General features: G+C 36.9%; 1 long non-coding RNA gene across 1 annotated transcript in view; it reads right to left on the reverse strand.

The window, feature by feature from the left end:
• LOC100848699 (uncharacterized) overlaps positions 1-6,902 on the reverse strand; it is a 128,727-nt gene extending 121,825 nt beyond the window's left edge. The window contains exons 1-2 of the long non-coding RNA XR_009495352.1: positions 5,599-6,902; positions 5,197-5,292 (exon numbers count right to left, since the gene is read on the reverse strand). This is a non-coding gene — a long non-coding RNA (uncharacterized lncRNA). The remainder of the gene's footprint in view (positions 1-5,196; positions 5,293-5,598) is intronic.
• Positions 6,903-26,859: the final 19,957 nt, after the last annotated feature.

Below are 26,859 nucleotides of genomic sequence, written 5' to 3' on the forward strand. Positions count from 1 at the left end.
ACAGCTATGTCACAGAGGTAAAAAGCACTGAGCCAGGCTGGAAAATGACAGTATTTTATGGTCCCACTTTAGTTTATGGTCATTACACAAAATCTGCCAAAATCATAAAAGATATAAAGTTTGTTTCTCTACTGATAAAATTAATAAGTTGATCCTTTGTCTTCTCATTTCTAATTACTAATTCTGCAATTTCAATTCTACTAGGATGGTTTATATTGTTAAAAACATCTTTGGAGAATTAATCTTTTGGTCATAATTTTTAAATGAATAATTGATTAAATATATAATTCATTGCCTAATCAGGAATAAAATTTTAATCCCATAAAAGATGTTTAATAGCAATTTTAACTACTAAGCACATAATTAATGGTGTTAGGGGACAAAAATTAAATTTCAAGGTGACTAAAGCATAAATTCAAGAACTGCAGACAATTCTAGAGTAACACAACATTAAAACTAAAAGATGATAGCTATGTTTATAAAATTATACGTAATTATAAGTTACTATCCACCTTTCCACATAAATTAATATAGTGTAAGACTTTATTCAGAAAAAAAACTTTTGTAAAACATTTTTAAAGGCAATGAAACAGCAATAAAACAATTTTTAGTTCTAATTTAAATAAATCTTATTCATAAAAGAAAGCAAAGAAAGTTAAAAGGCATTGGAACTCTTAAGATATTAATTACTGTGCATTTACATAGAGAGAAATTATGACAGTACAATTCCATGACCCTTCTATGTGCAAAGCTCCCATTAACTTTGATTTTGCCTTTATAAGCAACAAAGAATTACTTTATCATATATAATATTTTTATTAGTAAGAGAATCTCATAATAATACTGTTAAGCAATTGAGGTCCTACATTCTCAAGCCTCAGAGTTTTCAATGAAGGAACCATATTTTTACTATGGCAATGACTGAATTTTGTGCAAAATTCTCAAATTTTGAATATATCACATTATGGAGCATCCATTTTATTTTTCAATTGCTTGGGTGGATAGAATCAAAGGAAATGCAATTATACTACAGGAATTTTCCACCATTCAATTCCCAGTGTAGTTATGCATGAAGAACTCTAAGTCAAAAGAAAACAGAATACATTTGAAAGCAGAATTGACCCCTTTATTTCGTTTTACAAATGAAAAGATTCAAGATTCAGGTCACTTTTCCCTACTCAAAAAGAGACCTATTAATAAGCATTAAAATGCTTCACATTTTACAGTCTGCAATATCATTGCTTCATTATGAATTAGGTATTTAGGGGAAAACACATTTCCTACAAAGGAATTGTACAAAAATATACAATTCCTCCAACATGCATTTTTTAAATACTAAGAAAGAAATGTAACTGTTGTTTTCTGCAACCTAGGCTCAGGCAACTGCCCAAGCAGCCTATGGGGGACTGATATCAATAGGAGTTTTATGCCTGATGGAAAATCATTCTAAAGATTTTTTTTTATCTGAAAAATAACGTCATCACTGTGATTTCCACCCTGGGATACAGAAGCGGGAATTACATTGTGTTGTTAAAATGTTAGCAACCGCATTTCATTTTTTGAAAAGGTAATTTAGTTTTCCTGAAGTAAAGAGTTGATTATATCTCTTATTACTGTTACAAGAATTTGATATATCACAAAGTATGAGTTACAGCATGTGCCAACTATCAACCAGGAAAAATGAACCTGATTCATAATTCACTTTGAGAATGTCTAGTTAGTCAATCAAGTGATTTGTAATCATGAAGGCTGCCAGAAATGGAATGAATAATGAGCCACAGTAAAATCCCTGGATTTTTTTTTTAGTATTCTTATTTCATTATGTGACTTTTATTGCCATTTTTGATCGCTGTTTCTCAGCAGCACAAATTAAATCGTACATATTTACTTAGAAGTTTTTGACTATTAAATAGGCTAAAGGATACACAAGTTGAATGACCAGAGTATTTAATGTCTCCCTACAAAATTAAAAGTCTTAGTGATTATAGCTTTAGCACAGAAAATTTCATTATCTTCCAACTCCCTCAACACTTGCCTTATTTTATTTAAATTATTTTGTGACTATGCTATTTCTGGATAGCTTATTGTAGTTCAGAATACTTTCTCAAGTTGTTTCTATATAGTCTAAAATCATTTAACAGAATTTTGTTAATATCAGAAGCCTTAAACCTCCTTTAATATCTTCATCGCATACTATTTCCTCAGTTAAAACTATAACATAAGCTGATGGCCAAAGAACTTTTGCCCTCTAACATATGTTATTAAATAATATATATTTATTGCTAAATATCGGACACAACTGAGCTACTGAACTGAACTGAACTGATACATAATATAATATTAATTATTATAATATACAGTCATATTAAAGTATATAATAGATATATCTATAGTTATTAGTATAATCTTATTAAATTACAAATATAAAAAATATAAACCAACTTACAGCTTGGCATATTACTAAAGGGGTAATATGATAAATTAGTGTTTTTCAAAATGTAAAAATACTAAATTATGTAAGAATTTGTCACTCTGATAATATTGGCTATTATTAGCATGTTATGAAGATGGCATAACAGAAGAACTACCCAGTTGTAAAGCAAATAAAACTGTAAATGTGATAACAAATAGGCTCATTCTTTGTTGTATTTTTCATAATTTTCAAGCAAAAAAGTCTTTATCCAAATTTAGACTGATTACAACACCAGACCACCCGTGGCTCTCCTTATAAGTAATAAGTCCTTAAGTCAAGACCTATTCTACCCATTATTGAAATCTAATACTTATGAAAAATTCAACTATTTACATTTTGTGGATTAATTTCCAATAATAAATGCTCAAGATAACAAAATTCCATGCATACACTATACTGACTCCAAGAAGCAAGGACAATTACGGTGAGACCTCAGGAAAGACACTGGTTTTCATTCTGGATAGTCCCTGAAAAGTATAGCAGCACTCTTCTTTGGAATTCAATTTATCACCATTATCACACCAACTGTGAGAATCATCTTCCCTTTCCTACAGAGATTAACCATTCATTCAACAAATGCTTATTAAGCGTCCATTATGCGTCAGATGGAGAAGGCAATGGCACCCCACTGAAGTACTCTTGCCTGGAAATTCCCATGGATGGAGGAGCCTGGTAGGCTGCAGTCCATGGGGTCACTAAGAGTCGGGCACGACTGAGCAACTTCACTTTCACTTTTCACTTTAATGCATTGGAGAAGGAAATGGCAACCCACTCCAGTGTTCTTGCCTGGAGAATCTCAGGGACAGCAGAGCCTGGTGGGCTGCCATCTATGGGGTCGCACAGAGTCGGACACGACTTAAGCGACTTAGCAGCAGCAGCAGCAGCATGTGTCAGATACTGTGCTAAAAACGGGGGATGTAAAAATGAATCAGACACACAGCCTTTGTACTCACCCTTGAGAGACCCATAATCTAGTTAGAAAGATTCATACAGGAAAACAAATAAAATAAAGGTTCTAGAATAGATCTATGTACTGGAAAGACTCAAAGAATGTAAGGTACAATGACAGGTCAGGAGTCACAAAAAGCTTGAGACAGATAACAAAGTTGAATCTTATATGAAAAGTCACTATTCACCAGGAAGCAAGGAGAAAAGATCATAATGGTAAGAAGGAGAATATTAATAAAGAAGTGCCAAATAGCAAATTACCATAGGGTGACCACAAGCTACTCAGTTTAACTGAAGTTGACATGTAAAGAATATATATGAAGTTGGGTGGTGAGGAAGAAGGCTGCCAGAAGTAAGCCTGAAGTAAGCCTGAAGTAAGCCTGAAGTAAGCCTGAAGTAGTATGTAACAGATCAATAACAAAAGTTCTATTTGTACACTAACACAATATATGTCTTACAAACAATAGAAACTTTTGAAGAACTTTAAGCATAAAAATCACAGGGCCATAGGTTTCCATAATGTCTAAACAATTTATGCATTTGGCTTCCTTCACAATGGTCAAATTAACATTTTACATTTTATTATGTAGCTTATAGAGAACTAATACCACTATTTTGGCCTACTTATTTTATATTCATATGTAAATAATCTCCCAAAACAAGGGTCTCAGCCTCTAGCAGACTTGTGAATTGAACAGCAATTCTGAAGAGTGTGGCAAACACTAAAAATATACCAAGTTTACCAAGGAAGCATATCAAGATTCTACTTAGAGAAGTCATACATGTGATATATGTATATACATACACATACAACACGGATAATATATTGACTTTCAAACGTTATGTCCATTTAAAGTTATGATAGCAAATGTTTAACATAGACACATTTTGGTGTACTTCAATCAGTAGTACAAAATCACTATGAACTAGCCAGACTATGTTTCAAAAATAAAGTACCCCAGTCCTGAATTGCATATGTAAAAGCTTCATGTAGCTTAATGCAGCATTTATAAACAGGAACTCTGAGGTCAGAGTCCAGGGTTGGAATCCTGGATTAGCCACAATCTTATACCCTGGAGAAGGAAATGGCAACCCACTCCAGTACTTTTGCCTGGAAAGTCCCATGGATGGAGGAGACCAACAGGCTACAGTCCGTGGAGTCGCAAAGAGTCAGACAGGACTGAGTGACTTCACTTCACTTTATACAAATTATTAACCTCTTTGAGTCTTAGTTGCCTTATCTATAAGCCTGGGATAATTATTTCTGTCCCACAACACTGTTATGAAGACACAATGAGTAGAGAAAGTACTTAGCACAGGGCTGAGCAAACATTAATTATTCAATAAATAGTATCTTATTATTATAGATAGAATAGAAATTATTCTAGTTATGATAAACTCATTTATACACTAAAAAAATTTGGTTTATTTGCATAGACTATTAAAGAAATTACGAAAGTCTAGTCCAACTGAAAATATTTGATGTAGGCTTAATGTGAAAATAATAATATGAGAAAATCATCTAAAAACAATGTTTTAAAGGAAAAAGGTTTTGAAAAATGCATCAAATTATACTTAATTACTTCCAGAGCATGGGAAGGGTGAGTCCAATCACTATAGGACTATTGGGAGCCTCTTTCAGGAAAAGGAAAACTACAGTCAAATCTTTTTTCCAAATACAGTGTCATGTCATTCCTTTTTTGAATTTCATTGCCTCTTACTAAAAGATTTAGTATAGATGATGAGGCTGGTTATAATCACATAATGACATGTACCTGTAGTATAAGGATCTTCTCCCTAGAGTGAGGTCTTTCTTTGACTTCGGTGAGCATCAGTCCTAACAGTCTCCGATCTTGAGATTTGTTTATAACCTGAAAAAACAACAACAACAACAACAAAAAGAGAATAACAATAAAGCAACAAAGAAGTAGAATACTAATAAAGCAAGACTGTAAAAGAAAATTTACTTTGACAGTCTGACAATAGAGCTGACTCAAATGAAAATAACTAGAATAGAGGGCCAAAGCAACATGGTAACTGTATCAAGTTACTTATACATATACTCAGTTCAGTTCAGTTCAGTCGCTCAGCCGTGTCCGACTCTTTGCAACCCCATGAATCGCAGCACGCCAGGCCTCCCTGCCCATCACCAACTCCCAGAGTTCACTCAAACTCACGTCCATCGAGTCGGTGATGCCATCCAGCCATCTCATCCTCTGTCGTCCCCTTCTCCTCCTGCCCCCAATCTCTCCCAGCATCAGAGTCTTTTCCAATGAGTCAACTCTTCGCATGAGGTGGCCAAAGTACTGGAGTTTCAGCTTTAGCATCATTCCTTCCAAAGAACACCCAGGGCTGATCGCCTTTAGAATGGACTGGTTGGATCTCCTTGAAGTCCTAGGGACTCTCAAGAGTCTTCTCCAACACCACAGTTCAGAAGCATCAATTCTTCGGTGCTCAGCTTTCTTCACAGTCCAACTCTCACATCCATACATGACCACAGGAAAAACCATAGCCTTGACTAGACGAACCTTTGTTGGCAAAGTAATGTCTCTGCTTTTCAATATGCTATCTAGGTTGGTCATAACTTTCCTTCCAAGGAGTAAGCGTCTTTTAATTTCATGGCTGCAGTCACCATCTGCAGTGATTTTGGAGTCCAAGAAAATAAAGTCTCTCACAGTTTCCATTGTTTCCCTATCTATTTACCATGAAGTGATGGGACCAGATGCCATGATCTTCGTCTTCTGAATGTTGAGCTTTAAGCCAACTTTTTCACTCTCCTCTTCACTTTCGTCAAGAGGCTTTTTAGTTCCTCTTCAATTTCTGCCATAAGGGTGGTGTCATCTGCATATCTGAGGTTATTGATATTCTGAGGTTATTCTTCCAGCAATCTTGATTCCAGCTTGTGCTTCTTCCAGCCCAGCGGTTCTCATGATGTACTCTGCATAGAAGTTAAATAAGCAGGGTGACAATATACAGCCTTGACGTACTCCTTTTCCTATTTGGAACCAATCTGTTGTTCCATGTCCAGTTCTAACTGTTGCTTCCTGACCTGCATATAGGTTTCTCAAGAGGCAGGTCAGGTGGTCTGGTATTCCCATCTCTTGAAGAATTTTCCACAGTTTATTGTGATCCACACAGTCAAAGGCTTTGGCATAGTCAATAAAGCAGAAATAGATGTTTTTCTGGAACTCTCTTGCTTATACTCAAGATTAGGTATATTTGGGTCAAGTCAAAAATGTAATTACTATAGTAAAATGAAGTTATGATTATTAAATATGCATTAAATGATATCAACCTGAACTACAGATTTCTATACACTACTAATTCTTGTGATAATATTAAACATACATATGTAGTCATTCACTGTGTTTCTGAGATAGAAAACATGCGGCAAGCATTAACATCAGGTACCCATTGAAAAATCATAATCTATATATTTGAAAATGGAAAAAAATCTTTACAATTATATTGCAATTATTCTGAAATTTCCTAAACCTCAGTAATATATTTTAAAATAGGCATGTAATACAGGTGGTTCTATTCTACCCATATTTATTCAAATAAAAGTCATGAATTATAAGTCAGCTGCTGCTGCTGCTGCTAAGTCGCTTCAGTCGTGTTACCATGTGTTATATAGAAACAAGAACAGAGGTGAGAGAAAGAAGGTAATCAAACTACTTTTATTAGGTATATTCATAAATAGAAAATTATTACTTCCATTCCAATTTTATGCAATCCTTTAGACACAAGTAATGAAGCACTATGGTTTAACATTCTAATGTTGTTGTTTAGTCACTCAGTCATGTCCAGCTCTGCAATTTCATGGACTGCAGCATGCTAGGCTTCCCTGTCCTTCACCATCTCCAGGAGTTTGCTCAAACTCAAATCCATTGGGGCTTCCCTGGTGGCTCAGCTGGTAAAGAATCCACCTGCGATGCAGGAGACCTGGGTTCGATCCTTGGATTGGGAAGATCCCCTGGAGAAGGGAACAGCTCCCCACTCCAGCATTCTGGCCTGGAGAATTCCATGGATTGTATAGTCCATGGAGTCACAGAGTCCTACATGACTGAGCGACTTTCACTTTCTAGTCCCTTGAGTCGGTTATGTCATTCAACCATCTCAGCCTCTGTCACCCCCAAAATACTGTCTCAAAAAAAAGTTTAAACCAAATAGTTGTTTGATAACACTGAAAATATAAAATAATGCTAGTATGATCTTTCCTGTATGAAGATGACACTGACTCACCATCAACAAAGACGAGCTTCAAGCTGATTTTCCACAGTGAAGATAGACTTTCTGATACAGACATTCTCTTGCCAAAGATCCCTGGTGAATAAGAGCTTGTATCTGCAAGATAAGTGTTACCAATAGTCACAGAAAGTAACAAAATAAAATTATCAATATAGAAATGAAACCTATGCCTTGGTCCCAACCACTATATTTTGATGAACTAAAAATGAAGTCACAAAAATATATAAGTACTGTATAATACTTAAAAACAAAATTGCATATGCATTTACTCTGATACATTAATTGTATTCTATATATCACTGACCTAAAAATACAAATAACCACAGCCTGACCTCTATCCCTAAGTAAAAATGTTCTCAGCCATCTTAACTACAACAAAAATTGCATCTGACATGTAAAACCCGAAGTATATAATGAAAATGCTCAAAACATGAAAGCATGCCAACTTTACATCCCTCATCACCAGTAGCAATAACTGAGGAAATTACAGAATATTTTTGTTAATGTTAGCAATATTCTCAATAGCATTAAAAACAGTATGACTACAACCAAAATTATTTCAATATTTCCCAGAATCCTGAAAAATACTTCTACTTTTCATGAAGAAAAAGTACTTTCGTTACTAGCTTCAGTGTTCATTCATGTTAATGCAGAACAGAGGTATTGTAATTAAATATTCCTGATACGGAATTTAATCAGTTGCCAGATGAATCTCCTTCATAAGAGTTGAGGAAGCTAGCTAAACATTGCTGAAGATATACTTTATAGTAAAAGTAAAATTAATGTATGGGCTTCTTTGTTATTTAAGGAAGTAAGAGATTAATATTTGTTAAAAGTCAGTAAGAAGCAGAACTTCCCTGGAGGTCCAGTGGTGAAGACTTTGTGCTTCCAATGCAGGGGTCGTGGGTTTGCTCCCTGGTCAGGGAATTAAGATCCCACAAGCCACGTAGTATGGCCAAAGTAGCCAAAAAATTAAAATTTTTTAAATTTAATAAAAAAAAAGAAAAAAATGAGTAAGCAGCAGCTAACAACTGGATACAATTTAAACAAAAGCATGATGCTAAGTACCTATGATGAGCAGTGTTAGTCGCTCAGTCATGTCCGACCCTGTGCAACCCCATGGACTGTAGCCCGCCAGGATCCTCTGTCTGTGGAATTCTCCAGGCAAGAATACTAGAGTGGGTTGCCATTTCCTTCTCCACGGTGTCTTCCCGACCCAGGGATCAAACCTGGGTCTCCTGCATTGCAAACAGATTCTGAGCCACCAGGGAAGCCTCTGAGTCTATTTGGAGGGGTTGATACGGGGTTCCGTATCAAGTATAAAAATAACAAGGCATAGTACACAATCTCAAAGAAATCATAATATCAGTATTATTGAAACATTCCCCACTTCCACTTCTACATAGTTCCTGCAATAATAAACAGCTAAATTCCAACCCAGGTCCTCTGCTAGAACAGGAAGCATGAAGTAGAAGAGCACAGCATCATACCAGAACAAGTTAGCTACCACAGGGATGAGGCTCTGGGGCTCCTCCTGCAAATGGAGATAAGGAAATTTCAATAGGAATGTTGAGAAAATTTGCTACCACCTGTGATGGGGGTCTACTGCCACCTGTAAACAAATAAACTGTTAATTCTAAGGCACTAGACTAAACTGTCAGAGAAGGCAATGGCACCCCACTCCAGTATTCTTGCCTGGAAAATCCCATGGACGGAGAAGCCTGGTAGGCTGCAGTCCATGAGGTCACCCACTAGGAGTCGGACATGACTGAGCGATTTCACTTTCACTTTCATGCACTGGAGGAGGAAATGGCAACCCACTCCAGTGTTCTTGCCTGGAGAATCCCAGAGACGGGGGAGCCTGGTGGGCTGCCATCTATGGGGTCGCACAGAGTCGGACACGACTGAAGTGACTTAGCAGCAGCAGCAGCAGACTAAACTGTTTCCAGTCACAATTCTGTTTTAAAAGGTCATTCTCCTTATCACCTCTTCATTATTTTCCTTACCATCATCTCTCACCCAACTCATCAAAATTGAGAATTAGGCTGCAAACTCCTAAACTTCCTTTTCATTGTGGTTCCCATTTTCACAATGCCTAGCAGAGCACCTTCCAATTTTTAAATGCTTAATAAATGTTTGGTAAATTGAACTGAACTAGTTATCTTACTTGTCCACCTGTCACCCACAAAATCATCATTAATGCTAACTACACCCATCCCTTGGACTGCAAGGAGATCCAACCAGTCCATTCTGAAGGAGATCAGCCCTGGGATTTCTTTGGAAGGAATGATGCTAAAGCTGAAACTCCAGTACTTTGGCCACCTCATGCGAAGAGTTGACTCATTGGAAAAGACTCTGATGCTGGGAGGGATTGGGGGCAGGAGGAGAAGGGGACCACAGAGGATGAGATGGCTGGATGGCATCACTGACTCGATGGACGTGAGTCTGAGTAAACCCCAGGAGTTGGTGATGGACAGGGAGGCCTGGTGTGCTGCAATTCATGGGGTCGCAAAGAGTCGGACACAACTGAGCAACTGAACTGAACTGAACTGAACACCCATCATTCTTGGCAGGACAGTATGAGATGAAAAGATAAAATGATTTATTAATTCAACAAATGTTTTGCTCAAACACCTACTAGGTACCATGTTAACTTCCATGGATATTAGTGTAAATGATCACTGCCCTTAAATAACTCAGTCTAGTAAGAAAGATAAAGATGGAAAATAGCCATTATAATACACTGAAATCAGTTTATAACAAGTTTAATAGAAAGTGCTACAGATACTAAAAGGGAGGAAAACTGGCTTAGAACAAAGGCTTTAGAGAGGAGATGTCATGTAAGATGAGTACTAACAAATAAGTAGCTGCTGAACAGAAAGATAAACAGAGAAAGGGCATTCTAAGCAAGAGAAAGAGTGAAAAATTATCGATATGCAAAAGAGTACACGATATATTGAGAATTTTGATAAGCCTTTGGAAAAGTAGCAAATGAGGGGAAAAAAAGACATACGGAAGATCATAGAGATGCCTTATGATACTAAAAGGCTACAGCTCTGTCCCGACTAAAGGAGATAAGCCAAGAATATGACGTGACCATTAAAAAGATCTTGGCAGCAGTGTGAAACATCAGAGGGAAGACAAGACGAGAGAGGCATGGGACCAAATTATGAGACAAAGATGACTTGACTTTAATGGTTTATGAAAACTATGGTGACCTAGTTCATGGGTGACCATTAGGTTTGTTACCCAGCGGACCTTAAACTTAGATATGCATTTAGAGACTACTACAGATTCTTATTTTAGAAAACTGTTTATGTGATATAACCTCAACCAAACAGCAGAGTAGGAATTTCAAAGAAATTATATCAAGATACCAAAATATAATGACTAGCTCAGGGTACTGGGATTACAGGTTATACTTTTCTTCTTGTTACTGATATATTCAAAATTTCCCACACACTAGAATTAAAAATAAATTTCAGGGCAATTTCTTGAAACATAAAAGCTACAACTGGCATTAACCCTAAATGGCCAGTGCCAGGATTCCTTGACAACATAATTGACTCCAAAGGCTCCCTTCACGACCACAGCCCACTAGACATAAAATACACACGCCTACATGGGAACATAAACCCATTCCCTTTCTGCTTCTGTAATTTCCTCTTACCCTGAATGCCTATCTAAATCCTAACCTCATCATTTGTTGTTGTTCTGTTGCTAAGTCATGTCTAACTCTTTGTAACCCCATAGACTGCAGCATGCTAGGCTTCCCTGTCCATCACCAATTCCCAGAGCTTGCTCAAACTCATGTCCATCGAGTCAGTGATGCCATCCAACCATGTCATCCTGTTGCCCCCTTCTCCTCCTGCTCTCAATCTTTCCCAGCATCAGGGTCTTTTTCAATTATTTGGCTACCTCTTCACATCAAGTGGTCAAAGTACTGGGGCTTCAGCTTCAGCATCAGTCCTTCCAGTGAATATTCAGGACTGTTTTCCTTTAGGATTGACTGGTTTGATTTCCTTGCAGTCCAAGGGACTCTCAAGAGTCTTCTCCAATACCACATTTCAAAAGCATCAATTCTTCGGTGCTCAGTTTCCTTTATGGTCCGGCTCTCACACCTGTACATGACTACTGGAAAAACTACAGCTTTGACTAGCTGGACCTTTGTCAACAAAATGACATCTCTGCTTTTTAATATGCTATCTATGTTTGTCACAGCTTTTCTTCCAAGGAGCAAGCATCTTTTAATTTCATGGCTGCAGTCACCATCCACAGTGACCTGGAGCCCAAGAAAATAAAATGTGTCATTGCTTCCAATTTTTCCCCATCTATTTGCCATGAAGTGATGGGACTGGATGCCATGATCTTCATTTTTTGTATGTTGAGTTTTAAGCCAGCTTTGTCACTCTTTGCATTCACCCTCATCAAGAGGCTCTTTAGTTCCTCTTTGCTTTCTGTCATTAGAGCGGTATCATTTGTCTATCTAAGGTTGTTGCTATTTCTCCCAGCAATCTTGATTCCAGCTTGTGCTTCAACCAACCTGGCATTTCTCATGATGTACTCTGCATATAAGTTAAATAAGCAGGATGACAATATACAGCCTTGATGTACTCCTTTCTCAATTTTGAACCAGTCCATTGTTCCATGTCCAGTTCTAACTGTTGCTTCTTGACCTGCATATAGGTTTCTCAGGTGACAAGTAAAGCAATCTGGTATTTCCACCTCTTTAAGAATTTTCCACAGTTTGTTGTGATCCACACAATCAAAGGCTTTAGCATGGTCACCAACAGCTATAATGATATTATACATGCATAACCAAAAGCTCATTATCTGCCCCACACACTGTGACATCCAATCACATTATTTATTGAAACCCTTCTTGAATAGTTCCCCAGTTTGGGCTTCCCTGGTGGCTCAGAGGTTAAAGGGTCTGCCTGCAATGCAGAAGACCTGGGTTCGATACCTGGGTTGGGAAGATCCCCTGGAGAAGGAAATGGAAACCCACTCCAGGATTCTTGCCTGGAGAATCCCATGGACGGAGGAGCCTGGTGGGCTACAGTCCACAGGGTCACAAAGAATTGGACACGACTGAATGACTTCACTTTCACTTTGTTCTTCCTACAATTTTCTACGATACTAGTGAGTAAAAAAACAATGCTAGTGCAAAATCAGTCCTATTCTAAAACAAATATTCAGACATGACTCATTTATGGATATATGTGCATATAATTATACCAATGACTTAATAAACTGAAAATTTATGTATATAACCACTACAAAAGAGTTTTCAAATCTATTATCTCAGAAGAAATTGCTTACTATTATGAGTTGCACTGTGCCCCCTACAAGATGTTGAGATCCTAACTCTCAGTACCTGCAAATGCAACCTTATTTAGAAATAGGGTTTTTGCAGATAATCAAGTTAAAATGAGGTCATTAGGGTGAACGCTAATTCAATATGACTGATGTCCTTATAAATAGAGGAAATTTGAACACTGACACAATAATATACACAGGGAGGATACCACATGAAGACGAAGGCCAGGTTCAGGTTTATGCATCTACAAGTCAGAGAACACCAAAGACTGCCAGCACACCATCACAAGCTACAGAAGAGGCATGGAATAGATTTTCTCCCTCACGGCCCTCAGAAGAACCAGCCCTGCCAACATCTCAGTCTTGGTCTTCTAGCTTACAGAACTAAGAGACAGTAAGTTACTGTTACTTAAGCTACCCTCATTTGTGGTGCTTTGTTACAGCAGCCCTAGCAAAACAGCACATCCACTAAAGGAAACCATGATTTTTTCCTTTGAAAGTCACTAAAGATGAAAACATTCTGAAGAAAGAATGCAAATCAGAAATAATTTCTTCCTATTCATTTTTAAACTTTATAGCAAAAGTGCTATTTAGCAGCTAAACCAACCTGGTGCCAAAAAATTCTAATGGGATATGATTCAATCTTCATCCTATATAGTACCTTTATACATATAGCATTACATTGGAGGATGATAGCATCCCATGGGGCTTCCCTGGTGGCTCAGCTGGTAAAGAATCTGCCTGCAATGCGGGAGACCCGGGTTTGATCCCTGAATTGGGAAGATCCCCTGGAGGAGGACAAAGCAACCCATTTCAATAGTCTTGCCTGGAGAATCCCATCGACAGAGGAGCCTGGCAGGCTACAGTCCATGGGGTCACAAACTGTCAGACATGCTAAGATGTCAAACTACCTTTACAACCTAGACTGACATCAGGTTAACTCTAATGGTATGGTATCATCCATTATAACTTTCCATCAGGTATTACTGATGTATTTTTGCCTTTTTTAAAATAATGCAAAACTTAACTGATTACCAAAATTCAAAAGAATCTTGTTATATCATGCAAACACTCTTCACAAGATATAAATTATACCTCCACTGCTCACTGCAATCAGTTAGTTCAGTCGCTCAGTCATGTCCAACTCTTTGTGACCCCATGAATCGCAGCACACCAGGCCTCCCTGTCCATCACCAACTCCCGGAGTTTACCCAAACTCATGTGCATCGAGTCGGTGATGCCATCTAGCTATCTCATCCTCTGTCATCCCCTTCTCCTCCTGCCTCCAATCCCTGCCAGCATCAGAGTCTTTTCCAATGAGTCAGCTCTTCACATGAGGTGGCCAAAATATTGGAGTTTCAGCTTTAGCATCATTCCTTCCAAAGAACACCCAGGGCTGATCGCCTTCAGAATGGACTGGTTGGATCTCCTTGCAGTCCAAGGGACTCTCAAGAGTCTTCTCCAACACCACAGTTCAAAAGCATCAATTCTTCGGTGCTCAGCTTTCCTCACAGTCCAACTTTCACATCCATACATGACCACTGGAAAAACCATAGACTTGATTAGACGGACCTTTGTTGGCAAAGTAATGACTCTCCTTTTGAATATGCTATCTAGGTTGGTCATAACTTTCCTTCCAAGGAGTAAGCATCCTTTAATTTCATGGCTGCAATCACCATCTGCAGTGATTTTGGAGCCCCCAAAAATAAAGTCTGACACTGTTTCCAATACTTATACTTAAATGACACTTATACATCTATATATTAAGAAATAAAAGACAATTCCCTGGCATTCCAGTGGTCAAGACTTGGCATTTTCACTGCCATGGCCAAAGTTCAATTCCTGGTTGGAGAACTAAGATCTTACAAGCCATGTAGCATGGCAAAAAAAAGAAATTAATTAAGTCTAAAAAAGACTGAAACTACTACAGAGAGAGTGGTGGTATTTTTTTGTCAACCTTTTCACCTAAAGTAGCTATCATCTGTTGTTGTTGTTGTTGTTTAGGTGCTAAGTCATGTCCAATTCTTTTGTAACCCCATGGACTACAGTCCGCCAGGCTCCTCTGTCTGTGGGATTTCGCAGGTAGGAACACTTGAGTGGGTTGCCATTTCCTTCTCTGGGGTATCTTTGTGACCCAGGAATCAAACTTGCATCTCCTCTATTGGCATACAGATTCTTTACCACTGAGCCAGCAGGATCTACATTGGTCAAATTTGTTAGAAAATGTACCAACAACACACTTCTCCCTGTGAGAATGCCAAATAGTAAATTATTCTATAGTACTCTTAATAAAATTTGGTGAAGTATAAAAGTGTGATGATGCTGGGAAAAGACCCTGATGCTGGGAAAGATTAAGGGCAAAAGGAGAAGTGGGCAACAGAGGATGAGATGGTTGGATGGCATCACTGACTCAGTGGACATGAGTTTGAGCAAACTCAGGGAGATGGTGGAGAACAAGAAAGCCTTGCATGCTGCAGTTCACAGGGTAGCAAAGAGTCAGACACAACTTAGTGACTGAAAAACAACAAATAAAAATATGTTCAATGCTGTAATAAATTAAATAATATTAAAGATAACATGAGGTCCAGACCAAACATATGTATATTTCTAAACATTTATAAAAAAACATGTTTTGCCTTCATACTTAGTATATGTCCTAATGTTAATTCAAATAGACTTTGCAATTTAGTTTCTTTAAAAAATGAATCTGCTTCTTGCCAAATAAGGAAATGGAGGTCACCTTTCAAAAAATATTATTATGTAATTATATTTTATTTAGACAGATTGGCATATTTAATATAAACAGAGCATAAAGAAAAATTCTTAGGTTTTATTTTTTAACTTATTTAAAGTTAGCTAATGCCATATTCTATTGATTCAAAATACTATGACAGTATTTTTCTTAGCTTATTTTTGTGTATGGTGAGAGAATGTGTTTTAACTTCATTTATATGCAGCTAGCTAACCTGCCCAACATCACTTGCTGAAGAAACTGTCTTTTTCCCATTGTATATTCTTGCCTCCTTTGTCAAAAATTAATTAACCATAGGTGTGTAGATTAATTTCTGAGCTCTCTATTCTGCTCCATCGATCCATTTGCCTGTTTCTGTGCCATGCTGTTTTGATTACTGTAGCTTTATAGTACTGTATTGCCTGTGATGGCTACGCCTCCTACTTAGTTCTTTTCCTTCAGGATTGCTTTGGAAAAATGGCTTAAAGGCTTAAACATAAGACATGACACCATAAAACTCCTAGAAGAAAACACAGGCAAAACATCCTCTGACATAAATTGTACAAATGCTTTCTTAGATCAGACTCCTCAGGCAATAGAAGTAAAAACAAGAATAAATAAATGGGACCTAATCAAACTCACAAGCTTTTGCACAGCAAAAGAACCATAAACAAAATGAAAAGACAATCTACAGAATGGGAGAAAATATTTGTAAATGATGCACCAACAAAGGCTTAATTTCCAAAATATACAAACAGTTCATACAACTTGACAACAACAAAAAAATTTTTTAATGTGCAGAAGACCTAAAGAGATGCTTCTCCAAAGAAGAAATACAGATGGCCAACAGGCACATGAAAAGATACTCAACATGACTAGTTATTAGAGAAATGCAAACCAAAACTACAATGAGCTAACGCCTCATGCCAGTCAGAATGGCCACAATTAAAAAGTCTACAAATAACAAATGCTAAAGAGGGTGTGGAGAAAAGAGAACCCTCTTACACTGTTGGTGGGAATGTAAGTTGGTGTAGCCACTGTAGAAAACAGTATGGAGGTTTCTCAGAAAATTAAAAATAGAATTACCATACGATCCAGCAGTTCCACTCCTGGGCATATATCCAGACAAAACAGTAATTCTAAAGGCTACATGCACCCCTATGTTCACATTAGCACTGTTTACAATACCCAAGACATGGGAACAACCTAAATGTACTTCAACAGGTGAATGGATAAAGAAGATGTGGCACATATATGCAATGTAATACTACTCAGCCATATAAAAAGAATGAAATAATGGCATTTGCAGTAACATGGATGCAACTAGAGATTAACATACTAAGTAAAATAAGTCGAAACAGAGAAAGACAATTACCATATGGTATCACTCATACGTAGAATCTAAACTGTGACACAAATGAACCCATCTATGAAACATAAATAGAGTCAGGGATATAGAGAATAGACTGATGGCTGTGAAGGGGAGGGCATGGGACACGGTTAGATTGGGAGTTGGGGATTAGCAGAGGCAAACTGGTATATACAGAATGAAGAGACGACAAAGCCCTCCTGTATAGAGCAGGGAACTATATTCAGTATCCTGTGGAAAACCATAATCAAAAAGAATACGAAAAAGAATGTGTATATATGTATAACTGAGTCACTGAGTTGTACAGCAGTAATTAACACAATATTGTAATTCAACTGTAAATTCAAATTACAATTTTATTGTAATTCAATAAAAAATAAAGAATAACATAGTATTAAAACAAAGTGGAGATCCCTCAAAAAATTAATAATAGAACTACCATATGACCCAGCTGTTCCTCTTCTGGGTATTTATCCAAAGAACATGAAAACACTAGTTCTAAAATAGGTGTGTACCCTTATGCTCATTACAGCTTATTTATAATAGCAAAGATATGGAAGAAATTGAAGTGCCCAATGATACATGAATGAATGAAAAAGATGTGATGCATGTTTATGTGTAATGAAAAATTAATCAGTCATAAAAAAAGAGTGAAATCTAGCCCTTTGCAATAACATGGGTGGTCCTTGACAGTATTATGCTAACTGAAATAAGTCAGATGGAGAAAGACAAATATCACACTACTTCACTCATGTGCAATCGGAAAAAAAAAAACAAAATAAAATAAAAACAAGCTAATAAATACAGAAATCAGATTAGCGTTTATAAGAGAGGAAGTGAGTGGGAAGAGGTGGGTGAAATGGATGAGAGGGGCAACTAGACTTATGGTGGTGATCACTTTGTAGTGTATACAAATGTCACATTATAATGCCATACTTGTATAATAAAAAATAATAAAATATCATTTTGGCTGAGCTCAAATTATAATTCTAAGAATCTTCTCAAAAGGTAAAGAACAGCAACAGAAAACTAAGCATATTTTCTTTTTCTTTTATGTCCTAATATAATAATATAAAATCACACAAATTCATTATATTAAGAAAATACCATATGTTAAATTATTGGCAAAAGACAGTATCAATTATTATCCCCCTGAAGACAGGGACTATGCCTTTATCTACTTCACATGCTTAAGCAAAAGAACTCAATAAACGTTAACTATACTTCAAGCTAGTGGAGGTGATAGAATTCCAGTTGAGCTATTCCAAATCCTGAAAGATGATGCTGTGAAAGTGCTGCACTCAATATGCCAGCAAATTTGGAAAACTCAGCAGTGGCCACAGGACTGGAAAAGGTCAGTTTTCATTCCAATCCCAAAGAACGGCAATGCCAAAGAATGCTCAAACTACCGCACAATTGCACTCATCTCACACGCTAGTAAAGTAATGCTCAAAATTCTCCAAACCAGGCTTCAGCAATATGTGAACCGTGAACTTCCTGATGTTCAAGCTAGTTTTAGAAAAGGAAGAGGAACCAGAGATCAAATTGCCAACATCTGCTGGATCATGGAAAAAGCAAGAGAGTTCCAGAAAAACATCTATTTCTGCTTTACTGACTATGCCAAAGCCTTTGACTATGTGGATCACAATTAACTATGGAAAATTCTGAAAGAAATGGGAATACCAGACCACCTGACCTGCCTCTTGAGAAACCTATATGCAGGTCAGGAAGCAAGTCCAGTTAGAACTGGACATGGAACAACAGACTGGTTCCAAATAGGAAAAGGAGTACGTCAAGGCTGTATATGGTCACCCTGTTTATTTAACTTATATGCAGAGTACATCATGAGAAACGCTGGACTGGAAGAAACACAAGCTGGAATCAAGATTGCCGGGAGAAATATCAATAACCTCAGATATGCAGATGACACCACCCTTATGGCAGAAAGTGAAGAGGAACTAAAAAGCCTCTTGATGAAAGTGAAAGTGGAGGGTGAAAAAGTTGGCTTAAAGCTCAACATTCAGAAAACGAAGATCATGGCATCCGGTCCCATCACTTCATGGGAAACAGACGGGGAAACAGTGGAAACAGTGTCAGACTTTATTTTTCTGGGCTCCAAAATCACTGCAGATGGTGACTGCAGCCATGAAATTAAAAGATGCTTACTCCTTGGAAGGAAAGTTATGACCAACCTAGATAGCATATTCAAAAGCAGAGACATTACTTTGCCAACAAAGGTTCGTCTAGTCAAGGCTATGGTTTTTCTTGTGGTCATGTATGGATGTGAGTTGGACTGTGAAGAAGGCTGAGCGCCGAAGAATTGATGCTTTTGAACTGTGGTGTTGGAGAAGACTCTTGAGAGTCCCTTGGACTGCAAGGAGATCCAACCAGTCCATTCTGAAGGAGATCAGCCCTGGGATTTCTTTGGAAGGAATGATGCTAAAGCTGAAACTCCAGTACTTTGGCCACCTCATGCGAAGAGTTGACTCATTGGAAAAGACTCTGATGCTGGGAGGGATTGGGGGCAGGAGCAGAAGGGGATGACAGAGGATGAGATGGCTGGATGGCATCACTGACTCGATGGACGTGAGTCTCAGTGAACTCCGGGAGTTGGTGATGGACAGGGAGGCCTGGTGTGCTGCAATTCATGGGGTCACAAAGAGTCGGACACGACTGAGCGACTGATCTGATCTGATCTGATCTGATACTTCAAGAACAATAAGCACAACCGTAACATAACTCTTCTAAGAATCAAGTAATAGGAAAATTCTAAAGAGCTGGGAATTCAAAACAAGCCGTGAACAAAATTTTACAACGTGCAAATTCTAATATTAGTAGAAGAAAATTCTACCCCCTGTAACCCACAGACAAATTCCAAGGTCACAGATGTAAAGTGTATATTGGCTGTGTCAGAAGCTATACAGTCAATGCTGGTTTTATAATAATCTTAACTTGGCCTAAAGCAAAGTCTTTCTCCTTCTGATTTACTTCACTTAGTATGATACTCGCTACCAGATTGCTGCAAATATTATTTCATTCTTTTTTGTGGTTAATACCACATGATATCATGTATATGTGGAATCTAAAATAAGATACAATGAACTTATTTACAAAACAGAAACAGACCCACAGACATATAAAACAAATTTATGGTTACCAAAGGGAAAAGGGGTTGGGGAGGAATAAATTAGGAGCTTGTATTTTTGCCTGGGAATCAGTCCACGGGGTTGCAAACAGTCGGACCCGCCTGAGTGACTTCACTTTTGGGATTAGCAGATATAAACCACTAAATATACAACAAACATGATACTACTATATAGCACAGGGAACTATATTCAATATCCTGTTATAACCCATAATGGGAAAGTATATATATATCTTTCTTTTCTGGACACCAGAAACTAACACGACATTGTAAATCAACTATACTTCAATTTTTAAAAATCTTAATAAATAAAGTGAAATCATTAAGAACAGAGGAGAATTGATGCAGACATCGAAGGACCTAAATATAATCCTCAACCCAGGGATCGAACCGGGGTCTCCTGCATTGCAGACAGACACTTTACCGTCTAAGCCACTAGGGAAGCCCAATAAATAAAGTGAAGTCATTAAGAACAGAGGAGAATCGGTGCAGACATCGAAGGACCTAAATATAATCCTGGTAGTCCATATGGCCAAAAGAAAATTATCTTTTTACCATATTTGGTTGATGTTTTTGCAAACAGCACATCAACTGTCTACTATTATAAGTAAGGTGGTAACTGTGGACTATACACAGACTATATATCCTTCTGTCTACGGGGATCTTTCTGATATTAGCATTGTTGGCTTGATGGTTAAAAGTCTGTATACTCACCACCACCAACCAGATTTATCCTGTGGTCAGGAAGAAAATGGGTTAGTCAGGAGGTAGTTTCCTTAACCTACACCTTTTCTCTTGAGTTTCACCTACCTGCTAAAGCAATATGGGGGATTTAACCAGTATAGAGAATTCTTTATACTACAGACTACAGATGTTCACCAGAACTTTCAATTAGATAAGAACTGCCTTTTGAAATACACACACATATACACAGGGGTTTCCCTGGTGGCTCAGATGGTATAGAATCAGCCTGCAATGCAGGAGACCTGGGTTCAATCCCTGGGTTGGGAAGATCCCTTGGAGAAGGGAATGTCAACCCACTCTAGTATTCTTGCTTGGAGAATCCCATGGACAGAGGAGCCTGGCAGTCTACAGTCCATGGGGTCGCAAAGGGTCAGATATGACTGAGCAACTAACACTTCATATACACATACCACAGCTCTCTCTCTAGATAGAAATGCTACAGAAATTAAAGAAATCGTATTCAGTGAGTATAATCACATGAAGCAATGGCTAAATAAGAGGTACTAAATGCTGGTGTCTGATCGCATTGGGTCTTTCCTACTCAACCTAACATACTATGGGAAATTTACTACAAGCTGCTGAACATAAGCTAATTAATCTAAAATACTCAGAGAAAAATGTGTTACCTGGCTTATTGTTAAAATACAACCACCTTGAGAATATTTATAGCATTTACAAAGCTACTATTAGTAGTTTCATTGGCCCTAAAAAGAATTAACTACCATTACAAGTTTCCAAGTATGTATTTACAGAAGGAAGCAAACAATTTATTAAGCCAACTTTTTGGTCTTGAAGCAACAGATTTGGGGAAAGATAGTTTTACAGTAGGACACAGAACTCACTTCTAGTTACACTGCTATTTTTTCACAGGAGAGGCATGGCACTGTCTGTGTGAATATTATGACTCAAGCTTACTCATCTTAACTAAGAATGAATTAAATTTGTTAGAGTAAAAACCTGAAAGAGAACAAAGATGCATGTAATTCAAAGTTGCCATTTTTAGAATGGGGTTTTGCTCCATAGAGATTTTAAAAACATGTTTCTACATTATTCTATTTGCACTACTTTCACTTTAGTGCTCTGGTAAGTTGGCTGCTAAATAGAAACAAGAAATGAACTCATTTTCCAAAAGAAAGTCATTTGTGATTTGACCATAGCATAAGCAACATAAAGAAGGAAGAAGTAATTTGTTAAGGTCCTGACTGCCAAAACATATTGAAAAGTAGATACAAGTACATGCAAAGAGACACTTGTGTTTGTGCCCCTCCCTATTTTCCTGGTGCAGTTACCCCCTGACAAAAATCAGATAATTAAGGATAGGGTAAGGAGCCTATTGAAAGTCTCATTATATCCAAACTGTCATTCTTTCCAGGGAAGTCCAGAAAATATAGAAGGGAATCACAGGCACTGCAGGGCACACATTCTTTCATTCTATAAGTAGCTTTCAGGGTGATATGGCTTCAATGTTTTTCCCCACAGAAAAGATAGTCTAAGAGGAAAAAAAAAAACTTTCCTGCATGCACAATCAAAATCATGCAAGCCTGTGGATCGTCTTTAATCACAGGCTAGAGCAGCAGTCAGCCAGCCTGTACCCAAAGAAGACAGACAATGTGAACCGAAGAAAGGAGTTTGAATGGAAGTGAAAAGAACTGAGTTTTATTCCCAGCTCTGTGATTTACCTGCATGGTCTCAGGCAAGTTACTTAACCTCTCTGGACCTCTATCTCTTGTTCATTATGTTTTATTTTGTATCACAGGGAAAACAAGAGGAAATCAAAAAACTTTTTAAAAATTATGCCTAGGAAAATATTAGAGATCACACAGACCCATTTCCAACTTCACAGATGAGGACAGTAAAGTAGAGAAGTATACCCAGCCATAGGCAATTAGATGAGAAGGGTTCTAATAGGCATTGCAGCTTCAATTTTTAAAATTTACTTAAAATGACAAGTAACTTATGTCAAATTTTTAGGCCACGTGAAAAAAGTAAATAAAAGACAAAAAAGGTTGAAAATTATCAAATTTAGGATGATAATTCTCTCTTCAAGAAGCCATAAGGGAATAGAATCAGGAAGAGCATCAGTTGTTCTGGTAGCATTTTATTTCTCAAAATGAGTTCAGAGTACAAGAATGCTTGTTTCTCTTTATATGTCATTTTTTGTCTAGAATGTTTTCTAGTAATTTTTTAAGTAACCACCAAAACATCTTTAACCAAAATCTGAGTGAAATAAATGAAATTTCTCTGGAAACTATTTTAAACATTCTTCTGTTGAGTTTAAAAGGTAAATATCACTATGCCCCCTAATATAAGAATACAAGAGTAAAATAGGCTATATTTCCAGCCTAGTAAAATATTAAAAATACACAAATGGCACAAAACATAAAAGGAACTGTATTACTAGTAGATTGATTAACCCATTTAAGAATAGTGAGTGAAATACCCAATAATTTGTATATGCCTAAGAGAAACAGATTCAAGAGTCTCACCTAAGGGGCTACTGTTTAATCATCAGGATTCTTTATTTGTTGTTAATGAGACAAACAGGAACTGAAATGGCTTACCACAAGTAAGCTAAGGCCTTTCTAAACCTCAACATGGAACCTACCTGTAAAAACTAAGTGCTTCTGAAATCCCTGAAATTTTCCAACAAGAAAGTGTAGGTCATTCAGCAAAATATATTTACTGTACACTACTATAATAGCTATTTAGTTGTTATCATTATGATGCAGATATATAATGGAAACAGATGTTCCTTTTTCCTTTCAGCAAAGCACAGGAAAAGCATAAACTTGCTGATACTGCATGGACTACTACCATAGCACAACAGAGGAAAAAAAGACATTAGCACATGACAATATTAGTTTTTACTACACAACTAATTGCATAAAAAGTACAACTTGAGATCATTAAATCAATATAATTTTCAGCACTACAGAAGGGAAACAAATAGATTTGTATAACCAGCCTATTTCACATCTGCAGTTGGGAAAATACTTCTGAGAGACTAAGTATATGCAAAATGCTACCACTGCTTTCAGAACACAAGGAAAAGTGTGGTTCTGTTTTCTTTGCTAATGTAACATGAATTAAAATGCTGCCTCTACAGAGAACATTTTTTAAACAGTACCAGTATAAACTGGAAGAACCTTTCCAAAAACAATTTGGCAGTTCATATCAAGACTTTTAAAAAATAGCCTATACTCTCAATCCAAGTAGTTTCTTTGCTAATGATATATTGTAACGAAATTAACCAGAGGGATGATAGTTTTATTTTAAATGCTATTCTTCATAACTTTATTTATAATCATGGAAAAGTAGAAATGTAACTAATAGTAGACCAATGGTTACTTAAATCATATATGTGAAAAAATAAAGTGATATAAATGACTTTAATAATAATTTTAATTATATAAGAAAATTTTCATTGTATAACACCAACAGAAGAAAAGCAGGACAGTTTATGTCTATAGCTACAGTATATATATAAAATGTTTGGGGGGGAAAACTCTTAGAAGAACATACAAAATGTCATTTCTAACTTTTTCAAATTCTCTGAGCAGATACTACCTTTTTAATCAGAAAATGATAAAATTTTCTTTAAACAGTTAAACAATTCTGTTTCTATGCTCTAATACTCTCTGTCCTTGTCCAAAGTTTCTAAAAATTCTTTGGGTCAAATATTCTTAAAAATGTTTATACGTAAATCGACTTAAAGTTATGCTGACATGTTGTTCCATCCCAAAATCTAGCATAGAAAGAAAAGTATTTGTCAGTCACATAGACATTGCATTTTTTCCTGAGTTAAATTTTTTTTTTTCCTCACAAATTAAGGAAAAGTTTTATGGAACAAACATTACAAACGCTTACTTAAGAGCTATTAAAATGATGTATTTTAAGTCACAAAATTAAGGAAATTTTTCAATTAAAAATAATTCTAAAGCATATTAAGTAGCCTATTAACTGCTCTCCCAAAATGCAAATCAAAAGTTTGCCATAAGCTTTTGTAGGATTCCTAATTTCAGGATTCTATTTTTACAAGAAAGAGCTGATTTGTCTTAGGCTATTACTGTCTATTACTTCTAGAAGTCTTGAGGAAAGGTGGGAAGCAGCAAATTCTGGCAATCTGCCTAAAGAGAAATCAATGAAACAAATTAATCCTTCGCAGGCTGCAATGACACAGTAATCCATCATTCAGAGCTGCTTTTATATACCAAATCAGAGAGCAGAGCAGAGAGCCCTGGGGGACATCACAGACAACAACTTACACCAACACTGGGAAAATACTGAGGAATCAGTTTATTTAAAGAGGATAGATTTCAGTTGATTGCCTATTTCATCAAATAAAGATTTTTTTTTTTCCTTCACAGTGTGGTGAACCCAAGGCCTGATGACTGTATCTTCAGAATTCAGTACCATATATGCTGGCTGACATCAATAAGGGATGGGTGTTTTAAAATAATTAGCATCATTAATCAGTATGAACAAATATTACTTTTGCCATCAAATTTCTAGGTATTAAACACATTCTGTTTGCAGTAGGGACTAACGGTAAATTCACCTATTAATCTATAACTTAACTGACCAATTCCTGGTAAACCACATTTGAGGTATAAGATATATACAACTTCCTAAGTATTGCGTTAAGTCTAAAGGCATGAAAACTTTAATTTCATTTCTTATGGTATAAAGTCGAACAAGCCAACCAGGTTATAAATAAATAACTTGCTTTATCATGATAAATAGCTCTCTGGCTTATACTAGAAAATGAAAGATAAATATGGTTTATTTTTAAAAATAAACTTATAATCAATGTACAGCAATACATTTACACTGTGTATTTGTTTATATATACACAAAAACATATGTATCTAAATTTATTTATGCCTATGGAGAAATTTATGCACCTGAGTGTGTCATCCTAGAGCAATGTATTCTGAGTGAAGTATATTCCCTAGATGAAAATGAATGACAAGAATTATAAAGTCACAGTGTATTACTATTGTTAAATGCATGCATCTTTTTCACAGCTAAATGAGAGAAGTTAATGAAAGAAAAGAATTTTCAAGAAATAAAACAGAAACAAACCTGTCACAATGGTCCCTGAAATGTTAAAACCCAGAATATCTAATCATGAATCAGAAAAAAAAAGTTAAATGCTAACTAGTCGATTTCTGAGTGGCATCTTCGATTCTGAGGTCCATGGCCATATGACTGCAATTCCTGGACCTGCTGATGCATTTTTAATTCAATGCATGGATCTAGTATTTATTGATTTAATAAGGTTAGAGGTATTACATTGTTGCTGCTACTGATGAACTGTCAGCAATTTAATCTAGTGAAATCTAACAGAGGAATATATATTTTAAGCACGAGTGTGGGTGGGGGAAGGGAGAGATGGAGGAGGGAGGCAATAGCTATGTAAATGTCATCCCTTCAATACCCATGATGGTGACAAGACCAAAGCCCCTTCTCTCTCACACTGATTTGGGCTCCAGATATTTACTGACGATGTTGGCCACCAGCTAGCTGAGGTCACAATGAAGAGACTGCAACAAAGCCTTGCAGGTAAACCTTCAATATTAGGGAAAGCAAGGACTTATCTCCCATACCCATCTCTGGCCTCTCCTCCAAGGTTTTTAGGTGCCTGCAGGCACACACAGGCACTCACCCCCAGTGACCTGTGCCTTTACCTCCTCACCTCAGGGTTTAAAGGAACCCTTCAGCAGTTTCCTTTTGGCCCCCAACATTGTCCAGGGCATCATTAGCATGCAGGCAGACAGAAAAGAAAGGAGACAATTCACTTTCTCAAAAGCAATTCTGCCAAAAATACAACCAAAAGAGAGAGGCTTTACAGGGTATGTCAAAAGATAGAGATACTA

The sequence above is a fragment of the Bos taurus genome, chromosome 7 (genome assembly GCF_002263795.3).
Source record: "Bos taurus isolate L1 Dominette 01449 registration number 42190680 breed Hereford chromosome 7, ARS-UCD2.0, whole genome shotgun sequence".
Taxonomy (NCBI): Eukaryota; Metazoa; Chordata; class Mammalia; order Artiodactyla; family Bovidae; genus Bos; species Bos taurus.